The sequence below is a fragment of the Chelonia mydas genome, chromosome 4 (assembly GCF_015237465.2).
Source record: "Chelonia mydas isolate rCheMyd1 chromosome 4, rCheMyd1.pri.v2, whole genome shotgun sequence".
In the NCBI taxonomy this organism is placed as follows: Eukaryota; Metazoa; Chordata; order Testudines; family Cheloniidae; genus Chelonia; species Chelonia mydas.
In genome coordinates, this window is record NC_057852.1 from 62,388,673 (window position 1) to 62,406,730 (window position 18,058).

General features: G+C 40.2%; 1 long non-coding RNA gene across 4 annotated transcripts in view; it reads left to right on the forward strand.

The window, feature by feature from the left end:
• The window catches only part of LOC122465681, an 89,853-nt gene that overhangs the window by 13,411 nt on the left and 58,384 nt on the right, over positions 1-18,058 (forward strand). For 3 of the 4 annotated variants that reach the window (XR_006290679.1, XR_006290676.1, XR_006290678.1), the window contains exon 4: positions 1,043-1,312. This is a non-coding gene — a long non-coding RNA (uncharacterized LOC122465681). Of the gene's footprint in view, positions 1-1,042; positions 1,400-18,058 lie in introns of those variants that run through there. The other variant, XR_006290677.1, reaches the window with a different exon arrangement.

Genomic DNA, 18,058 nt, shown 5'->3' on the forward strand with positions numbered 1-18,058 from the left:
AACCCAACCCATGACCAGAACTGCCATAAAACACCCTCTCCAGCCCACCCTATAGACACAGTGTGACCATTCTTCCAGCCCCTCTATTGGGCCAGGAACCAGCAAAAGGAAACATGTCACATCAGGTGTTGAGACTGTTTTCTTCCCACCTTTCCCTCCATCCTCAAAGTGGAGCTGGAAACATGCTGCATGGGAAAGCAAGCAGGGAATATAATATTGTCCGCTCAGAAGTTGAGATGGTATCCAGCAGACGTGGGTTGCAAGGGGATGTCTCAGTGGCAGGGAAACCTTCACTTGTGGATCGAGGAAGACAGGTAGAAAAGTGGTATTCCATTCTTCACTTCCCCCATCCCAAAAAGAGAAATTAGAGAGATTTGTAATGCACCAGTCTCTCAGGAAAGAGTGTGTTCATTCTTGGTACCCTAAGGATGAAAGTCAGGAGTGAAGGTGAGGTGGTGTGGAGGAGGGAACTAGAGGGAGAATTCCTCCTATGCTAATAGTATGAGTAGAATCTCACTCCTCCTTAGCTTGTGGGAGCAATGCTTCCCAACAGCTGCTCCTACTACGCTTGTGTGGTTAGATCTCCCCCTCATACTCATATTAACTTAATGATGGGTGGTTAAGAGAAACTCAGATCAGTCTGAATGGAGTCTTAATCTTTGTTTTTCTGACAAGTCATGAATAGTCTCACTGGAGTGATAGTGTTACTGTTGTGTAGAGGTGCCAGACTGCTCCCACCTCCACTGAGAGCAAAGGTGGTAATTCATGTCGGGGACAAAAAGATGCTTGAGAAGTTATTTTAATTGTCTCATTATTTAACTGTGTTCAATAGATTGAGAAAAGGCAACTTTCCCCTCCTTACCAAGTTCATCAACATCTAACAGAAATGAAGAGCAGGATTGTCTGACCCCTAGAACAAAGCCAATAACTGTAATCACTTCTGGTTACTGATGGGCTGTCTTATCCTGCTGCATCCTGATGACCTGCATACTTTGAACAGTCAGCTAATGCTCTAATGCTGATCTAATGCTTCCTCTGACAGCTACCTGAACCTATCGCCCTCAGAAAACAACTGCTGATGTAAGGTGGCATGATGTGGATGCTTTAAGGACCAGCTTGATCATCTATCAAATAAAGATATCACAAAAAGCCATTTCCATGGTAAAGGGTGAGACCTTTGTCAGCCGCCTCCTAGGGATTTCTTGTTTCTGTGAAGACTGGTAGACTAAATTCCAGGCATGTTTAAAAGCTCTGACTGCACTACAGAACCAACTAAAACCTGGCACATGATAAAACAGAACTTCTATTTTGGGTAAGATATATTCATCATATCCCCTGCCTCCAACATTGGTTCAGTCTTTCTAGACCCTTTATTAATTGGATAAAATGTTGTTCATCACTTTGTTACACTAGAGTCTTCTTTCTGTAGAAAAACATTCATGTAGCATGAGGCTTGCTTAAATTGGAATTGCAATTGGCATGCTGAAATTCATTGAAATAACTTCATTGGTATTAAGTTTCACTAATTGGAGTTCACTATAAAATAGCTCCACTGTATGGGGTAGATTTTTAGGAATTAGTCTAAAAAAATTTTCATCCAGTGATCTCAGGTTGACTGACTGCAAATTTTATTCCTGGAACATCTTAACCACCAGTCAGAAAGCACACTTGTACCCTACAATATGTATATTTGTGTGTAATCCTGTGTTGCCATATCATATGTCATGTGTCTCCTCCAAGGAGAATTCTAGGGACAAATTTCAAGCTATAATCCACTCTGCTGCACACACTTCTCCTGGTGAGAGGATGAGAGGACAAACACATGATAGATATTATTCATGCTGCTTAATGCAAGACTGTGAGGAAAGTGGAATAAGAACCTATGCAGAATAAAATACTTGAGCATTCAGGCTTAAAACTAACTTTTTTTTAATACTCTCACAAGTGTGCTTGTTGCTCCACAGATGACCTTAAAGACAGATTGCAAACCTTTCAGAGTGGAAGCCTAAATATGTAGATCCATGGTTGTGGGTGAATAGTACATAGAGTAGCAGAGGTGGAAGCTGCAAAGGGGCTGTGCACCCAGGTTCTCTGGAGTAACTTAAAACTTCCTTTAGACTGTACTAAAGTAAGCCATTTACTAATGACCCCAAAGTATTATCAGAGAATCCACTACAGCCCTTCCTGCAAGAACATTCCCTGTGCTGACTGCAAGGATGAGGGGTGACATAGGAGCAATTATACTAACTGGAGGATCTCACTACTTTGGGGTGGATCTTCTCATGGCTGTCTTTAAGACAAAATTTATAGCAGGATAATTAGTACAATGCAGCAGCACCATGCTGTACCAGAGATCTTGGGTTCGAGTATCCAAATATTTGGAACAATCAATCTTTCAATCAAATTCAAATCAAGTGTGTCCATTATTTGTTTTGCTTTAGCAAAATTAAATCCTTTCTTCTGAGATCATCCTGGAGGTACTTAGTTAGTTACCCCTTCCATAACTTTGGCAAACCAGAGTATTTGTGAACTCCTGGAATGCAAGCTTTGCAGGCCAGGGACTATGCATTCATCTCACATGTAGTACATAGTTGGCACATGACCAATAACTGACATACTATTTGAAATGTTGACTTCTGGGATACACTCGAACTAGGAAGTACCAAGAGGATTTTTTTCAGAGGTTAGTTAAAAATATATTTCTGTGCTACATGTCTGTCATAACCTGGCTAATAGGAGTTTCCACACTGAAACTTCTGCTTAACTCAGTTCTCCTATATGCTTTGCATTTCACTTCTAGTAATCTTGATCACATATTGTACCTCTGTCTACTTTTGTGCTTTGGATTTTTGAACTTGCTGGTAGCACGTTTTCAATCTGGATAACTTTTTGCAGTGGTGGGGTCAATCCTACCCTAGAATGCAACTTAGTATGAGTTCCTCTTCTGTTGGCCAGACTGGGAATCAGAAGCATGCTGCTAAATAATTAAGGCTGAGATTTTCAAAAGTCTATGGGAGTTGGGCACCTAAAATCCCATGTCTTCAGCCATTTGAACTTGATAATTTTGAAGGATGATAATACAGGAGAACCTCAGAGTTACAAACACCTCGGGAATGGAGCTTGTTCATAGCTCTGTTTTTTTTAAAAAAAAAAAAAATTATTCCTTCAAAAGTTTTACAACTGAACATTGACTTAATACAGCTTTGAAACTTTACTGTTTACAGAAGAAAAAATCTGCTTTCCCTTTTTTTTAGTAGTTTACATCTAACATAGAACTGTGCTGTATTGCCTTTTTTTTTTTTGTCTCTGTTGTTGCCTGATTGCGTACTGCAGGTTCCAAATGAGGTAGGGGGGTGTGGGGGGGGGGGGGGGGTGACTGGTCAATTCATAATTCTGGTGTTCATAACTCTGAGGTTCTACTCTACTCTGAGGTTCCCACACCTCACTTTCCACCAGCCCTGGTCCCAAACAATGCGGGGCCTCCCGCACCCTGGGCCCAGCTCAACAAGTTTTCTCCGTGTCCCCCAGTCATGAAGAGCTCTCTACAGCAGCCTGGGAAATGGGTGATGGAGTGGAGCCTTGCACTGTAGTAGTATAGAGATGGCTGGATTGGCATTTCTACAGCCCTATTCCTTAGAAGGGGGCACTGGGGGCAGCCAGCACAGTGAAGCTCCACCAGGGCCATACTGCCACTGAAGGGTAAGAAGCTCAAAAGGATATGTCTACACAGCTTCTGGGAGCAAGTCTGTCAGCCTGGGTTGACAGGCTTGTCTTCGTGGGGCTCATGCTAGCATGCTAAAAATAACAATCTGGACATTGTGGTTTGCGGTCTGAAGCCTGGGAAGGGGGGTCAGAGAAGCATAGGATTTCCATACGGATAGGATAAACTATCCTAGCCAACTGAAGATCCTCAGTATCTGTGTAGATCCAACACTGTGGATCATCTGGGATTCTGTCCCATAGCTTGCCCTGTTAGGGAGGGGGCAAGTGATGTCCTGCAGATGGAATAATTGAGAAGAAGTCCCTTTAGTTCCTTCACATGGATATTAATTGAATAATTACTTTAAAATGTTTCCTGGTAGATATGATCAAATAATGGAATGCATAGTAATGCTAATCTTGGGCCTGATTCTCCTCTCATCTATGCTTGTGTAACTACATTGGCTTCAGTGGCATTACTTCTGATTTACAGGGGTGGAACTGAGAGGAGAATCAGGGCCATTTAAAAAAAATTATTCTACATTCATGTTGCTAATCAAGTCCTTTCCACGCCCCCACTCCCATCATATGTTTCCCATAAAGGCCCTGGCTGCGTAGAGTGCTATATGATAGGCTGTCTGGAAGCTGAAGACAAAGTCTCGCAAAAGTACATGCACCTTCTGAATGAGTTATATACAGTAGCTAAAGTTGCAGCATGCTGCTATCCTACAGTGTCTGGATGTGGTCACATTTACAATGTTCACACTGTAACTTTCACAGGGAAAGCCCTTTCATGATGAAAGGGCTTCAGTTCATGCAGTATGATGTAAAAATACATCTATGAAAGATCTGAAAAGAGAAAAAATCTAAAAGGCAATGCAGGACAATGCAGCACTGTGCTCTTATGGGAGGGGAGAAATTCAAAAGCATATCAAACAAATACAGCAAAGTATATAAAAAGGTTCCTCAGCCCAAGGCTGTTTTTCTTTAAATTCTCAATCTTGATCTCTGTTACTCAGAAAAAAATCTTTAGATTTATTTTCTGTAGAGTGACAGTTTGTCGTAGATAGTAACAATTATACAGTGTTCATCATTTTAAAAGACCGCATTTACTGATCATTACCATGCTGTTAAGAATATTGCAGTATTTCTCTACAGTATGAAATACAAAATGACTGAAATCTGAATATTGTGACTTGGTAATGCTGATGGTATAATGGTTCTCTAACAAAGTCACATTATTCTGGCAATTCATATCCCTTATTGATCAATTTACACTTCCATGCAAGATAAGTGTTTGGTTTTTACATTTATTTATTTTAAGTCCTGGGTGTGGTCTAGTTGTTTTTGTTAAATTCTGGTACACATCATCTCTCACTGAAGTCAAAGTCAAAATTTCCTTTCACTCCAATGGGAATAAAATGTAGTTCTTAGATACAACTCTTCCTCCACTTCCCCAGTGAGGAGGGCCCCTGAACTATCGCAATTGCTATGGTTCCGCTGCATGGAGCAGGAAAGTCTGTACTCTTTCTATAGGAAGTTCTTCATGGGGGTTCCCACTGCAGCTATGTGCCATGGCTCTTTGGGAGGGAAATAGCCAGAGGGTATGCTGGTGGCATGGGTGATGGAGGGGAGAAAGAAGTGGCTGTGTAGGCTACTCTAGCCCTAATGCTGAAGTTGTGTTTGAAACCATTCTTTTGCCATTTAATGATTATGGGCTTTGCTGGACAGAAGATGGGAGATTATTCAGATTTTTGTAGCTTCCCCAAACCACAATGAGTTACTAGGGTTAAGTACCTGGGCAAGGCTTGGGGCTAAATATCCATGTGTTTTGCACCTGTAAAGGAGGAGCTAATTCACCAGCTGTTCTGGGCCTGATCTAATCTCAATAAATTCACTGAGCGTTTTTACTCTGACTTCAGTAGGCATTGGTTTAGGCCCTCGATGGTCACAAAGGTTTTTGAAGTGTCCCATGTAACTGTGCCAGTGCACCACAGTCTTGACCTGCAACTCCCCTGCCACTCTAATCCTGGGCTTCTTTCTAAAGCAAAAGATGCCAGTTGTAACAAACTTTGTTGCAGTTCTGTCTTTGTGCACAATTAATAGGGAATTGACTAAGACTACTCATTTTCACTAGTCTATGAAAGATAAGATTTGAATTTCTTAATTTCATGTGCATATTTATCTCCTCTGTAATCTTTATTGTTCACCTATGCTTGAATAGAAATTAAGCTTTTAATATAATTACAGAAAAAAATCCCTCTTCCAAATACGAAGGGTGATCATGAAATCTTTTCATACATATCATATCAGTGCTAGAAACATCTGAAATCTCTAGACATTTATAGGCACAGGTCTTTTTTACTCCATTTTCATTACACTATTCTAGTAGAGCTTTCTTTTGAAGGATAAAATGGGAAAAGCAAATATTTTGAGGAACATAACATTTGCCCTTCCTAAATAAACATGATTGGGAAGGAAACTGCATATAGTAAAACCAACAAAAAAAATCTGGCCCCGACTGTAAAACGCCCCTTCAGATTAACTTTCCCATAACTGTAATTAAAAATCTCAAAGGAGGAAATAAATGTACACAAGCAGGAAGGGAGGAATGAATAAACAGTAGAGGAGAAGACAGAATTAAAAAATCAAATTGCACTAATTTTAAAAAAATTCACTCCACCTTTTTTTCACCTGGCCGCAAAGCTATTTATGGATTGGATTTAAAGTACTTTAGTGTTCAGATGAAATAGTAATTGGCATCATTTTAAAACCTAGTTGGATAGCTTGACTAGACAGAGCTTCCAGCAGAATATTCCCCGTTTTAAGTGCACTGTATTAATTATTATAGTGGTTTCCTATTGTGGACAGAAAGATCGATATTCTCCTCTGTTATAAATATGCAATAGAATTGTACCCATGTAAAGAGAAAATTTGGGCCTCTTTATCTGGTGGGTAAAGCAAGCTTTATTTTTCAAACCAAGACAATTAATTATAAATATTAACTTCTGAGTTAAGATATGACTGTCTTTCTCACAAATTCTGCTAGGGTTGTCTAAACTAAACCTAAATCTGAATTTTGTAATTAGGCTGCTCGTTATAATGGACTGAACTGGAATCCTAAACCTAAACACCTCTAATCTTTGAAGTCTGAGGTGTGATCTACTCCAAACTTCAATTTAAATTTTGTATCTTTTGAGGTTATTTGCAATAATTTGTAACTTAAATATTGTGTTGGTATCATGGGATCCATGGTTAACTTACTTTGGAGTTCTCTACTTAAATTTATAAGAGAGAGTGTGTTAAACCCTGTGAGATGATAGATGTTTGAAATTGTTTGCAATTAAAAAAGCTATGCATATATTTTTGTGATAAATCTAGTTATTCATTCCTATATACTAGCCTTGAATTCCTCCACAGATGGATATGTATTGTTTGTTTGGTTTTGGTTTTGTTTTTTTTTGCAGTGGGTGGACAATATACATTATTTTGTTATTTTTTACAAGTGTAAATCCAGAAATCACTAGAATTAATCTGGATTTATATTGAAATAAATAAATGCAGACTTTGTCTTCAGGAATCTAAATCACCTTTGTATTTAATAAATAAATGGTATTACTAAGTTTACTTTATGTTAAAATAACTGTTTCCACATATTTAAAAATATTTGCTTAGTTTTACTAAGTGATTTGTAGTTTTAGCTGATCAGTTAAGGTATGATTCAGGAGAAATAATTTAATGGTTTTAAATAAAATTACAATTTTAACTATAAACTGCATAAATCTATGTGAGACCTGGGAGGAAATGAGTTTTTGCTAAGGAAGTCTGTTTAGAAGTGGGAACAAAAATCACACTGCCAACTGCACTAAAGCAGCAGGTTCTCCTGATCTGAGCAAGATTTATCATAAATTCACATGTTCATTTCAATGAGAAACCAAGTGATCTGCAAGATCCTGTGATATCTCATAGGAATGAAGATGAAACAACTTCTCAATGACCACAATACATTAGCAAGGATGGGAAAAACAAGGGAGGAAAAATGTAAAAACAGAGCAACAAGAGATGTGTGTTTTAGTCTGCAGGATATGCTGGAAGGTTTTACTCTAATAGATATATTAATTTCATAGTAAGAAAAGAGTGTAAATTTTTCTTATCAAAGTCCATTCTGCCTCTCTCTAAAGGGCCAATATAGTAGGGGGATACAGATAAGCCACATATTCAGATTAATACAAATAGCCAAGAGTAATGGACATGAATATCAGAATTCAGCCAGCTTGATGGGGGAAGATGGCTAAGGTGGGGATGATCAGTGATCTCTGTATGGCTGGACTTGGAGAAAGGAATCTGCAAGCCTTCCGGAGCTAGGTAGGGTTGAGGGAGAATTGATAGCTTAATGAGGGGTGGTAATCTTTATATGGGAAACAGAAACTTTTTCACTTCCTCCTGATGATTCACCTAATCAAACACTACTTTGTGAAAATACTGGTATGATAATGAGATCTACCATGGAGACAAAGTGGATCAAGGGGTTGAAAAAACAAGGAAAGAGATCTGAGAGAGGAGAGAATGGACACTGCCTTCTAGAAATCAGTGTAGGAAAGAAGAGTACCTTTATTGCTTCTAGGCTTATGAGGATTATAAATCTGGATCTGTTCTACAAATAAAATCTTTTGAAGATATAGGAAACTATTTTGAATAAACCTTATATTAAAGAAGAATGCTGTTATCTGTAACTTAATGTGGTCTTCCCCAAAGGAGATGAGAATTCCTTGACCTATCCTGTGGGTGTAAAAAAGTGTTGAGTCTTAAATATACTCAAGGTTTCAGTCGCAGGAATGGATTGAGAAATCCTTTCCCAGGAGATCAGTAGCCATGGGCTACAATCCAGTGAACATAAAGGATAACCCTAAGGACAGAAAGGAGACAAGTTGATGGGTGCAGGTGATGATGGACTTTCTCTTTAATACATTCTAACAAAGGCAACTGATGAGAGATACTGAGAGGGTATGGTTACTAAAGCTGGCTGGGGAATTTTCTGTCAAACTCCCCATTTTGGGCTCAAACTTTTGGCCTTTCCCATCTGTCTGTCTCTCCTCTAGCACTGGTCCATTCAACCTGAGAGATAAGCCATGACAGCTGATTTAAACAGGTTCATCATCCTTTCCTTCTAGTTAACATTTTAACTCCTGTTCTGTTATCTCTTTGCTTTTTCTTTCTCATTCCTGAGGGGAGAGCACATTCTTACTGATGTCTTGTACAGATGGATCAGAACCTCAGACCATTCCACAAATATCTGTAATGAATCTCAATATAACAAAATTGCTCCACTGAACAGTGACATCCTTATCATTCCTATGTCCTCCATTTCCACAGGGTAAAGTGCCATCTTTCCTTGTTCAGCACCATATTCCTTCATTCTCCCCTTCTATGTTGTTTCATGTATAATTGTCCAGGGTGTGTTACCCACTCATGTCCCCTCTGTCTTATCTACCTGCTATTCTGTCTGTTTCTGTATTCCCTATCTCCTGAAAGAGACACCTTTCAGCTAAGCCATAACAGAATGAAATGATGGGATACTAAATAATTACTTAAATTTTCTACTAAAAGCAAAGCTCCTCTCTAGTTCTTATGCCTTAAACCTTATGTCTAGATTTTAACTATAACTTCTCTTAATGCTATTTAGAATTGCTTAACTGTTCTGATCCATGGCTGGATCCCTCCCTAACATACTGAAGATGTGCTACCTTTTGCTGACACAAGACTTCTCTTTGTCATTGTGAGCACTAGCCAGGTGAATGTATTTAGAAAGACTGTCCAACAGCTCCTTTTTGTTATTGATTATGGACTTGTATGAAGCATTAAGTAGCAACAATGCTCTGTCACTGCCTGAAGAATCTGCATAAAAGGCTTAGCAATTCCATTCTCCCAGGTGATATTACATATTACACATCTTGTTGTGAGTTAATTGGTTTAGCCTTTCCATATACTGGATCTCTCATTGGCTCATTTCTGTTTTCCTTATGTTTTACCAGCTTCTGCCCTAAAGATTGTCTAGGGACTGGAAGAGGGGAGGCCCTGCTCACTCCAAATGTCTGAAAGCCACCTCTGTGTCACTGTATTCCCCCTTTCAAGTTCCTTGAGGAGCTTGTCATGTCCAGTGAACTGTGAGTGCGGCGCAGATGGGAGAGAAATATGCATTCTCCCCTTCCAGTGCTGCAGGAAATCCATGAGGGAGTTATTGTGGTCATTGGCTCTATTAACTTATAAGTGGAGGCCCATCCATGCCATGCACTCTCCCCTTGAACTCCCACAAGTGTGAATGAAATCTGCTGTTGCACATTGCCACTATTGGAGTCCCACTAGCAGTGCACTAGTCATAGTGGGTGTGCTACTCTAGGTAGGCTGCTGATGATTTTACCACAGTATCATCCAACCCTGCTCAAGGCATTTTTAGATGGGAGATGGCCAGTGGGAGTCGGTTTGTAGTGTAATGGCACCTTTTTATCAAACAGTGAAATGTTTGATAAAAAGGTGCCATCTAGTCTGGGCTAGTGGCTATGACATCCTATTGAGGCTATTTTGTGACTGAATATTTAAATTGTTTTGTTGTTGTTTGTTTAATTTGAAAAAAAGTTTTGTTATGGAGCTGAAGATGCAGAATGCATTGAATTTCTGAGTTATGTGCTAGGACAGATGAAATCTACCTTAATTCTGTAAACTATCAACAGTTCATCTTTTGGGGCTCTTAAAGAGGATTTTATATTTTTATTTATGTTTTGACTGAATATATATCTGGCTTTCTTCTGAACCCTAATTTAGGAGAGTACACTACTTAACCTATGATTGTAGCAATGCTCAGGATAGATATATTAACATGCTTCATTTCATTAGGGTATTTTTAATTTAGGGGCACCAATCCACTAATCTTACTCCATTCTGTCTCAGTAACCATGAGGGCCTTTATAAAATTCTTAATGCTGTTCAATCAGAGAAACAAATAATTAGCCTGCATTCAAGTAGAGCTCTTGGCAAGGCAACTAGGATAATGAAGTACTTCATAATTTTTTTCCGGTTATGCTGCACCTGGCACAGCATCTTAGCACTTGTCTGCCAGGAGAGCCAGAGCTCAAGTCCTATGCATGAGCTGGTTCTGTTTATCAATGTGCTACTTGTGTGCATTTATTTTCATTCTGAATTATTCAGGTTGAGTGGTTCTTTAAGTCTTTTTACAGGGAAAAGACCATAATGCCTACTTCTTATCATCACTGTTCTCATGGACTCTTCACCCTTGTATACTTCTGCCACATTCTAATCCATTTAAAATATCTTAAAATATTTCACACAGTCTGCACAGCCTTTAAGAGCTTACATTCTCACTGGAGAAAGGGGAGGTTGAGAGAAGACGTTGTTTTTTCCACAGACTTGAGGAAAGAAGTTGAAAATCTAGTCAGCAAGAGCAATACCCAAGTATTAATACTAGAACTCCAAGGAAGCAATATCGGTCTGAGCGCATTGTCTTGCTTCTGTTTATAAATATAGAATGTGCTCTGTTTGCTCCAGATATTGATCTTCATTTCAGAATCTATGGTATTCTGCCCATCAAATGAAAACGACACCCATACCACAAGCAACTAAAAAATGGAGAGACCTTGCATGATAACATGTAGCTCAGTTGCTTCACCAGAAAGCTATAGAGAATGTTATTTTAAGCTTGGTTAAAAATGGAGAGTAGTGATAAAATAAATGGGCTATTTGTTAATCAATATGTTCAATACAGTATGAGTAGTGATGAAGGATAAAGTCCCTATCTCTGAGGACTTCTCTCAGGGCACAAATAGGTACACATTCTTTCAATACAAGAACACATTTCCAAATGTACACGTATGCTTTTCTACACAGATCAGGCTGACGATGTGCTGATACCATGGCTTATCTTCTGACCAGCATTGTCTCATTTCCTTGTGCTGCTCCTTCTGTCTGTTTGTATCCACCTGTTTCTTGTCTGCGCCTGGTCTGTGACAGAGGCTCCTAGGTACTACCACAATACAAATAATATCCTAGGTACTACCACAATACAAATGCTTTCCAGTGTGTTTGAAAATTTGGCCCATGTTTGCCAAAAGTTGCCATAAATTCATGCACTCAGGGAAAAAATTGCCCTATGAGAGTTTCATAATAAACTGCATATGCAAATGACTGCTGATATCACTTATGGGGATAAATCAAATTGTAAATAACTTTCAAAACGCAGTGTGACAGATGGACAAAGTTATGTCCGTTTTTAGTCTTTTGCAACATACAGTGCTTAACTAAAATATCTCTGAATGCATTGATTGCTTAGCAAATTGTAGCAACAGTTCCAGTCTTTGACCATAAATATTTTATTAAATAGAAATATCATTCAGTAAGCACAGTTACTTGCCCTAGAAAATTTGTAAATCTGATCCAAACACTGAAGTCCCCTAGTGAAATGATATGGCCAATATTAGACAAGATATTGGCTTAGTGCTGAAACAAAAGATGCCTGCTGAGTTGACATTAAACACATTTCTTTCATTCCATTTATTTCTCATATGAGGAAAAATATGAATAAAAAGAACCCTACATATGTTACTATACAGCATATGTGAGTTTATGCAGATGTTAGCATGACTATGGAAGTTGCTTTAGATCAAGCTTAATTCTATTCTTTCTTTCAAATACACAGTAAAAAAATTTTCCCCATTACAATATACTTTAGTATGGGTAGATTTAATGTAAAAATAGTATAACAACAACTGTGAGCACACTTTCCATCTGACAGCATTGAATTCTAGACTTTGTGACAGGGTCAGGCCAGATGTCTACAGGAGAGTGACAGAAGGCAGATATATTAGCCCCAGGTTAAGTAGGTCCCTTTTCCCTGGATAAGATAACAGGGAAGGTTCCCAAACAATCAGGAACTTTCTGGAAACAATTAAGGCAGACAGGCTGATTAGAACACCTGCAGCCAATCAAGAAGCTGCTAGAATCAATTAAGACAGGCAGGCTAATCAGGGCACCTGGGTTTAAAAAGGAGCTCACTTCAGTTTGTGGTGTGCGTGCAAGGAGCTGGGAGCAAGAGGCGCAAGAAGCTGAGAGTGAGAAGGCGTACTACTGGAAGACTGAGAAGTACAAGCATCATCAGACATCAGGAGGAAGGTCCTGTGGTGAGAATAAAAAAGGTGTTGGGAGGAGGCCATGGGGAAGTAGCCCAGGGAGTTGTAGCTGTCACGCAGCTGTTACAGGAGCCACTATAGACAGCTGCAATCCACAGGGCCCTGGGCTGGAACCCGGAGTAGAGGGCGGGTCCGGGTTCCCTCCATCCCCCCCAACTCCCTACTTGATACCAGAGGAGTTGACCTGGACTGTGGGTTCCACCAGAGGGAACCCACATTATCTCCACATTATCCACATTATCTCTGGCCTGTTCTCTGATCCTCTTGGTGGATCAGCAGAGACTACAGAGATTATTGTTCTTCCTTTTCCCCATGCTGGCCAGTGATGATGCTAACTGAGTGAATGGCAGATTTGAGCCACAAAAGTGGCCAAACTGAGGGCTGCCGTAAACCTGCTTTAAATTGAGTTAGATCTGTGAAGTCAATGAATCTGCATTGATTTACACTAGTTAAGGATATGGTGAATGGCTTTGTATCTGTGGTTATTAGACACATTCCTGTAAGGGATAGTCTAGGTACTTAATCCTGCCATGAGTGCAGGGGACTGGACCAAATGACTTCTTCAGTCCCTTCCAAGTGCTATGATTCTATTATTAATCTTTCTGAAAGACCCTGGACCCAATATTACTCTCATGGACTTCAGTGGGAGCAACATTAGGCCTAATGTAATACTTGTGATTCTTATCCACATTGCAGTCATAGCTAATGCAACACATAGCTGGGCAGGTCTAATTCTAGAATATCTCCACTGACTTAAACTCATGTAAATTAAATCAGAATTTGGCCTAATATTTTCAAGCTCGATTATAATAATAACTCTGCTCTCAGAAGTGTAAATCAGAACTATTCTACTGAAGTCGAGGGAAAAAACAGGTGTAAAAGTGGCATGAGAGAAGAATGAAGATATTAAGACCAAAATTGACTTTAGGGGTGATTCACAGGATATTATTCAAAGGGTCAACACAGCTTAAGTCAGGACAGAATTTGCCTTAAAGGGTTCTACTAAGACTATAATTCATCTTATACCCAATTAAATGAAACTGTATCTTTCAGTCTCACTCCTAGCTTTGGAATGTAGTGCCTCTTTGTATAGAGCAAGTGTTCAAAAAGAAAAACAGTCTCATGGAAGACACTGTAGTATTAATAAACTATATTAGAGTAAGCCATTTCAATTCTGACCCAGCTGCAGGGAACTGTCAAGCTCAAAGTTGAACTTGAAAGAAAAAAAATTTCCTTTGGGGATTTTGACTGTCAAGCTGTTTCTTAATCTGCTATGAAAACATTGGTTTGATCACCTTAAGCTTTCAAGAAATAAAAAGCAAGAGACAATAAACCTGCTACACACTTATTATAATAAGGAATACATTATTTGCATCACCACAGTTCTCTCTGTTGTGTGTGTTTGTTTGTTCTGTAGAATCAAAATGTGATTTTTTACATGTTGGTGGTTTTGTTTTCTGCCATTTTTAGACATGAGTAATTTAAAAAAAAAATTACAGCCAAATTCTAGGACCTTAAACTGATTCACAGAGTGAGATTTTACTTCCATTTGCAAACCAACTTTGAATATTCTCTACTACTGATGTTAGTTTATAATTAACAGTGAGTGAATGAGTATGAAACAACCCAAAGAAGAATCCAGAGCCAAACCTTTGTAAATGTTGGTAATAATTTGGTAATGACTAACCCAGAAGGCTTTAGTTATAAAATAATGCCAGCATAATGAAAAGAGGAGATGTAGGATGAATAGCTGTTTAGCCATGTTTGCCAATGCTCTGCATTCATGTTTTTAACACTGCAAAAATAGAAAGGCTGCCCATGGTTAAAATATTGTATTTACAACATGTTCTGTGGTTTACAATGAGTATCAGCTTCTTTATTTAAAAAAAAAAGACTTTGTGGATATCAAGTGCAAGCCCTAAAATACTGAAGTCCTAAAGTAAATCTTAATTTCAAAAAACAAAAAGTATATCTGGGGGTGAGTGGGGTGGGGGGAAGAACACCACAACTGATTTGGCTCAGAATTCCTTTGCACTATGTATGCAGCAAAGTTGGCTCTAAACCACCTGTATCATCCCATCCCAGGGCCATTGGAGGACCAAACTGGCCCCTGGTACAATGAGAACAGCTTCAGGGATGCTCTAGCTTACACTAGCTGGAGTAGTACACTAAGGATCACTGCACTGACTCCAAGCTCTTAGCCATTGCCTTCTTATACCTCCTGTGCTGGAGGTGAGGTAGTATGTAACAAAGCTAAGCTAAGAGATTTCTCAGGTGTCCAGTTGGGACTAATTTAAAGTCCTTTTTCTTCTGTTCCACTGATATAAAGGGACCACAACAGTGGCCAAGGATCAGGCCCATTGTTGTTTTTCTGGCAGTAATATCGTATAGAATTGAAGTTTCACTCTAGAATCCACACTACTACTGTATGTGTATATAGATGAACATGTGACAGGTTGAGTCACAGAGACCCCCGTGGGACTGCCACCTGATGTGCTGAGACTACCTCTGAGCCTGTTTTCCCTGGCAACTTGGGACTTCAGAACCCTGCCTTGTTGAGCCAGACATGCTAGCCTGCTGCAAACACAGACCCAGGTCTGAACCACACCCCCCCAAAAGCTGCAGCCTTAGCTGAAAATAGCTTAGAAAGTGCTCCTATCTCTAGCACCCAGACATCCAGTTCCCAATGGGATCCAAACCTCAAATGTGTTTTACTCTGTATAAAGCTTATACATGCACAGCTGTTTGCTCCCCCAGGAATTAATTACTTGCTCTGGGTTAATTAATAAGCAAAAAGTGATTTTATTAAGTATAATAAGTAGGATTTAAGTGGTTCCAAGTAATAACAGACAGAACAAAGTAAATTACGAATCAAAATAAAATAAAAAATACCGAAAAAATCTCCCCCTCAGAGATGTTCTAATAAGCTTCTTTCACACACTGGACTCCTTCCTAGTCTGGGCCCAATCCTTTCCCCCTGGTACAGTCCTTGTTCCAGCTCAGGTGGTAGCTAGGGGATTTCTCATTACTGCAGCCCTCTTTGTTTTCTTCCACCCCCTTATATAGCTTTGGCACAAGGCAGGAATCTTTTGTCTCTTTGGGTCCCCACCCCTTCTTCTAAACGGCAAAGCCCCAGATTTAAGATGGATTCCAGTACCAGGTGACATGGTCACATGTCCTGTCAGACCCCAAGTCTCCATTCTTCCCCCTGACTCACAGAAAGGCTTGCAAGTAAACAGCCATCTACAGTCAATTGTCCTGGTTAATGGGCGGCCATCAAGATTCCAAACCACCATTAATGGCCCACAGTGGTATCTCTTGACTTTTTCCTCCTTCCATGCTTAGCCATTTTCTGCCGTAGCGATCGTTCACCATTTGGTCCATTCCTGCACGACCGCAAAGATTTGACGGCCTGAGTGTCCAACATCGGAACAGACTTGATGACCCCATGTAATAAGAGGTCTGCCTGTGGGCCACCTACACCCTTCTGTTGGTGGAATTTTATCCTGGATGTTACAAGCCACTCGGAGAATGGTGTTTGCTGGAACGTCTTGCAGCATTCTTGTGACATGTCCGAAAAGCGTAAGGTGCCACCTGTGGACAATGGCCCCAGTAGTCTGTAGACCCGAGCAACCACAAACATATGAATTACAGATGAAGTCATTCCACTTTATACCCAATATACGATGTTGACATTTTGTGTGGAAAGCCTCCAGCTTTGTCCAGGCTGAGCAGCAAAGTGTCCTTGTTTCTCAGCCATACAACAGTATTGGAAGGATACAGCTCAAATAAATCCTGAACTTGGTTGTCATACTAAGATGATGTTGATTCCATACCCATTGTAAACAGCCCACGGCAGATGCTGCCATGCCAATCCAATGGAGAACCTCCGTGTGAGAATGGGAGGAGCTGGTAAGTATAGAACCCAGATAGCAAAAGTTGGAAACTGATTTGACAGTTTTGTTGTTCAGAGATTGGAGACACGGGTGGACTGGTTCTAGATTTTTCAGTTTTATCTTTGACCATGAAATAAGGAGACCAATCTTAGCTGACTCCTCCTCCATATGCTGGAGTGCCTCACGAAACCTGTCGGGGCTCCGTACTAAAAGAACAAAGTTATCAGCATAGTCAAGGTCTGTGAGTGAGAGATCACTGATCTCAATGCCTATGAACCTGATGGAATGCTGTATTATGAAATCCATTGCCTGACAAAAGAATGTAGGGGCCAGAATGCAACCCTGCCTAACACCAGATACTGATTTAAAAGGTCCGGACATCTGGTTCCTCAGAAGAACACTGGCAGTGGTTCCATTATGCAGCTTTCTAATCAAGTCCAGCAGAGTGGTAGGGACACCTATGCCCTTTAAGGCCTTCCATAAAGTGACATGGTCTACTGAATCAAATGCAGCCTTAAGATCAACATACACACGACATGCAGGGGCTTCCTGAACTCTCGATGTATCTCCGACAACAAGCGAAGGACCAAAATGGTGTCTAATGTGGACCTGTTCCTCGTAAACCCTGACTGTTGGGGTCAACGCTTCTGATGTAGCAAAGGCTACAGGTGTGCCAGCAAAATATGTGCAAACAGCTTCCCTGGAATGGAGAGCCAGGTGATCTGCCTGTAGCTCTTACATTCACTGCACGGTCCCTTGCCCTTATAGAGTGGGATCACAATACCGTCCTTCCAGGTGGCTGGCAGGGTTCCAGTTCTCCATACCAGATGAAAGATGGCCAGAAGTGACTCTGCTACAGGATCAATAGCACATTTTAGCAGCTCTGAAGGGATGCCATCAGCACTGGCTGTGTGTCCATTTTTCAGTTTAGAGATGACACACTTCACTTCATCCAATGTTGGTGCATTAGTACAAATGTCTGGATCCAGAACCACAGTGACTGCCAGATCATCCAGCTCTGAACAAGCAGCAACTGGAGGATGGTTCGGGACACTATGATGATGATTCACCCAGCGTGGGAGACTATCATCATCCAATTTCCATGGATGACCTTGGCTGTCATTCAGGATGCCATTTGTAGCGACTACATCTTGACCGCTGAGGTTGACTCATGACTGAGATGTTACTTTTATGTTTTTCCATAGAAAGCTTTGGTGGGGTGGAGGTTCAGCAGAAGTTCCAGTCTAAAAATATTTCAGCTGAAAA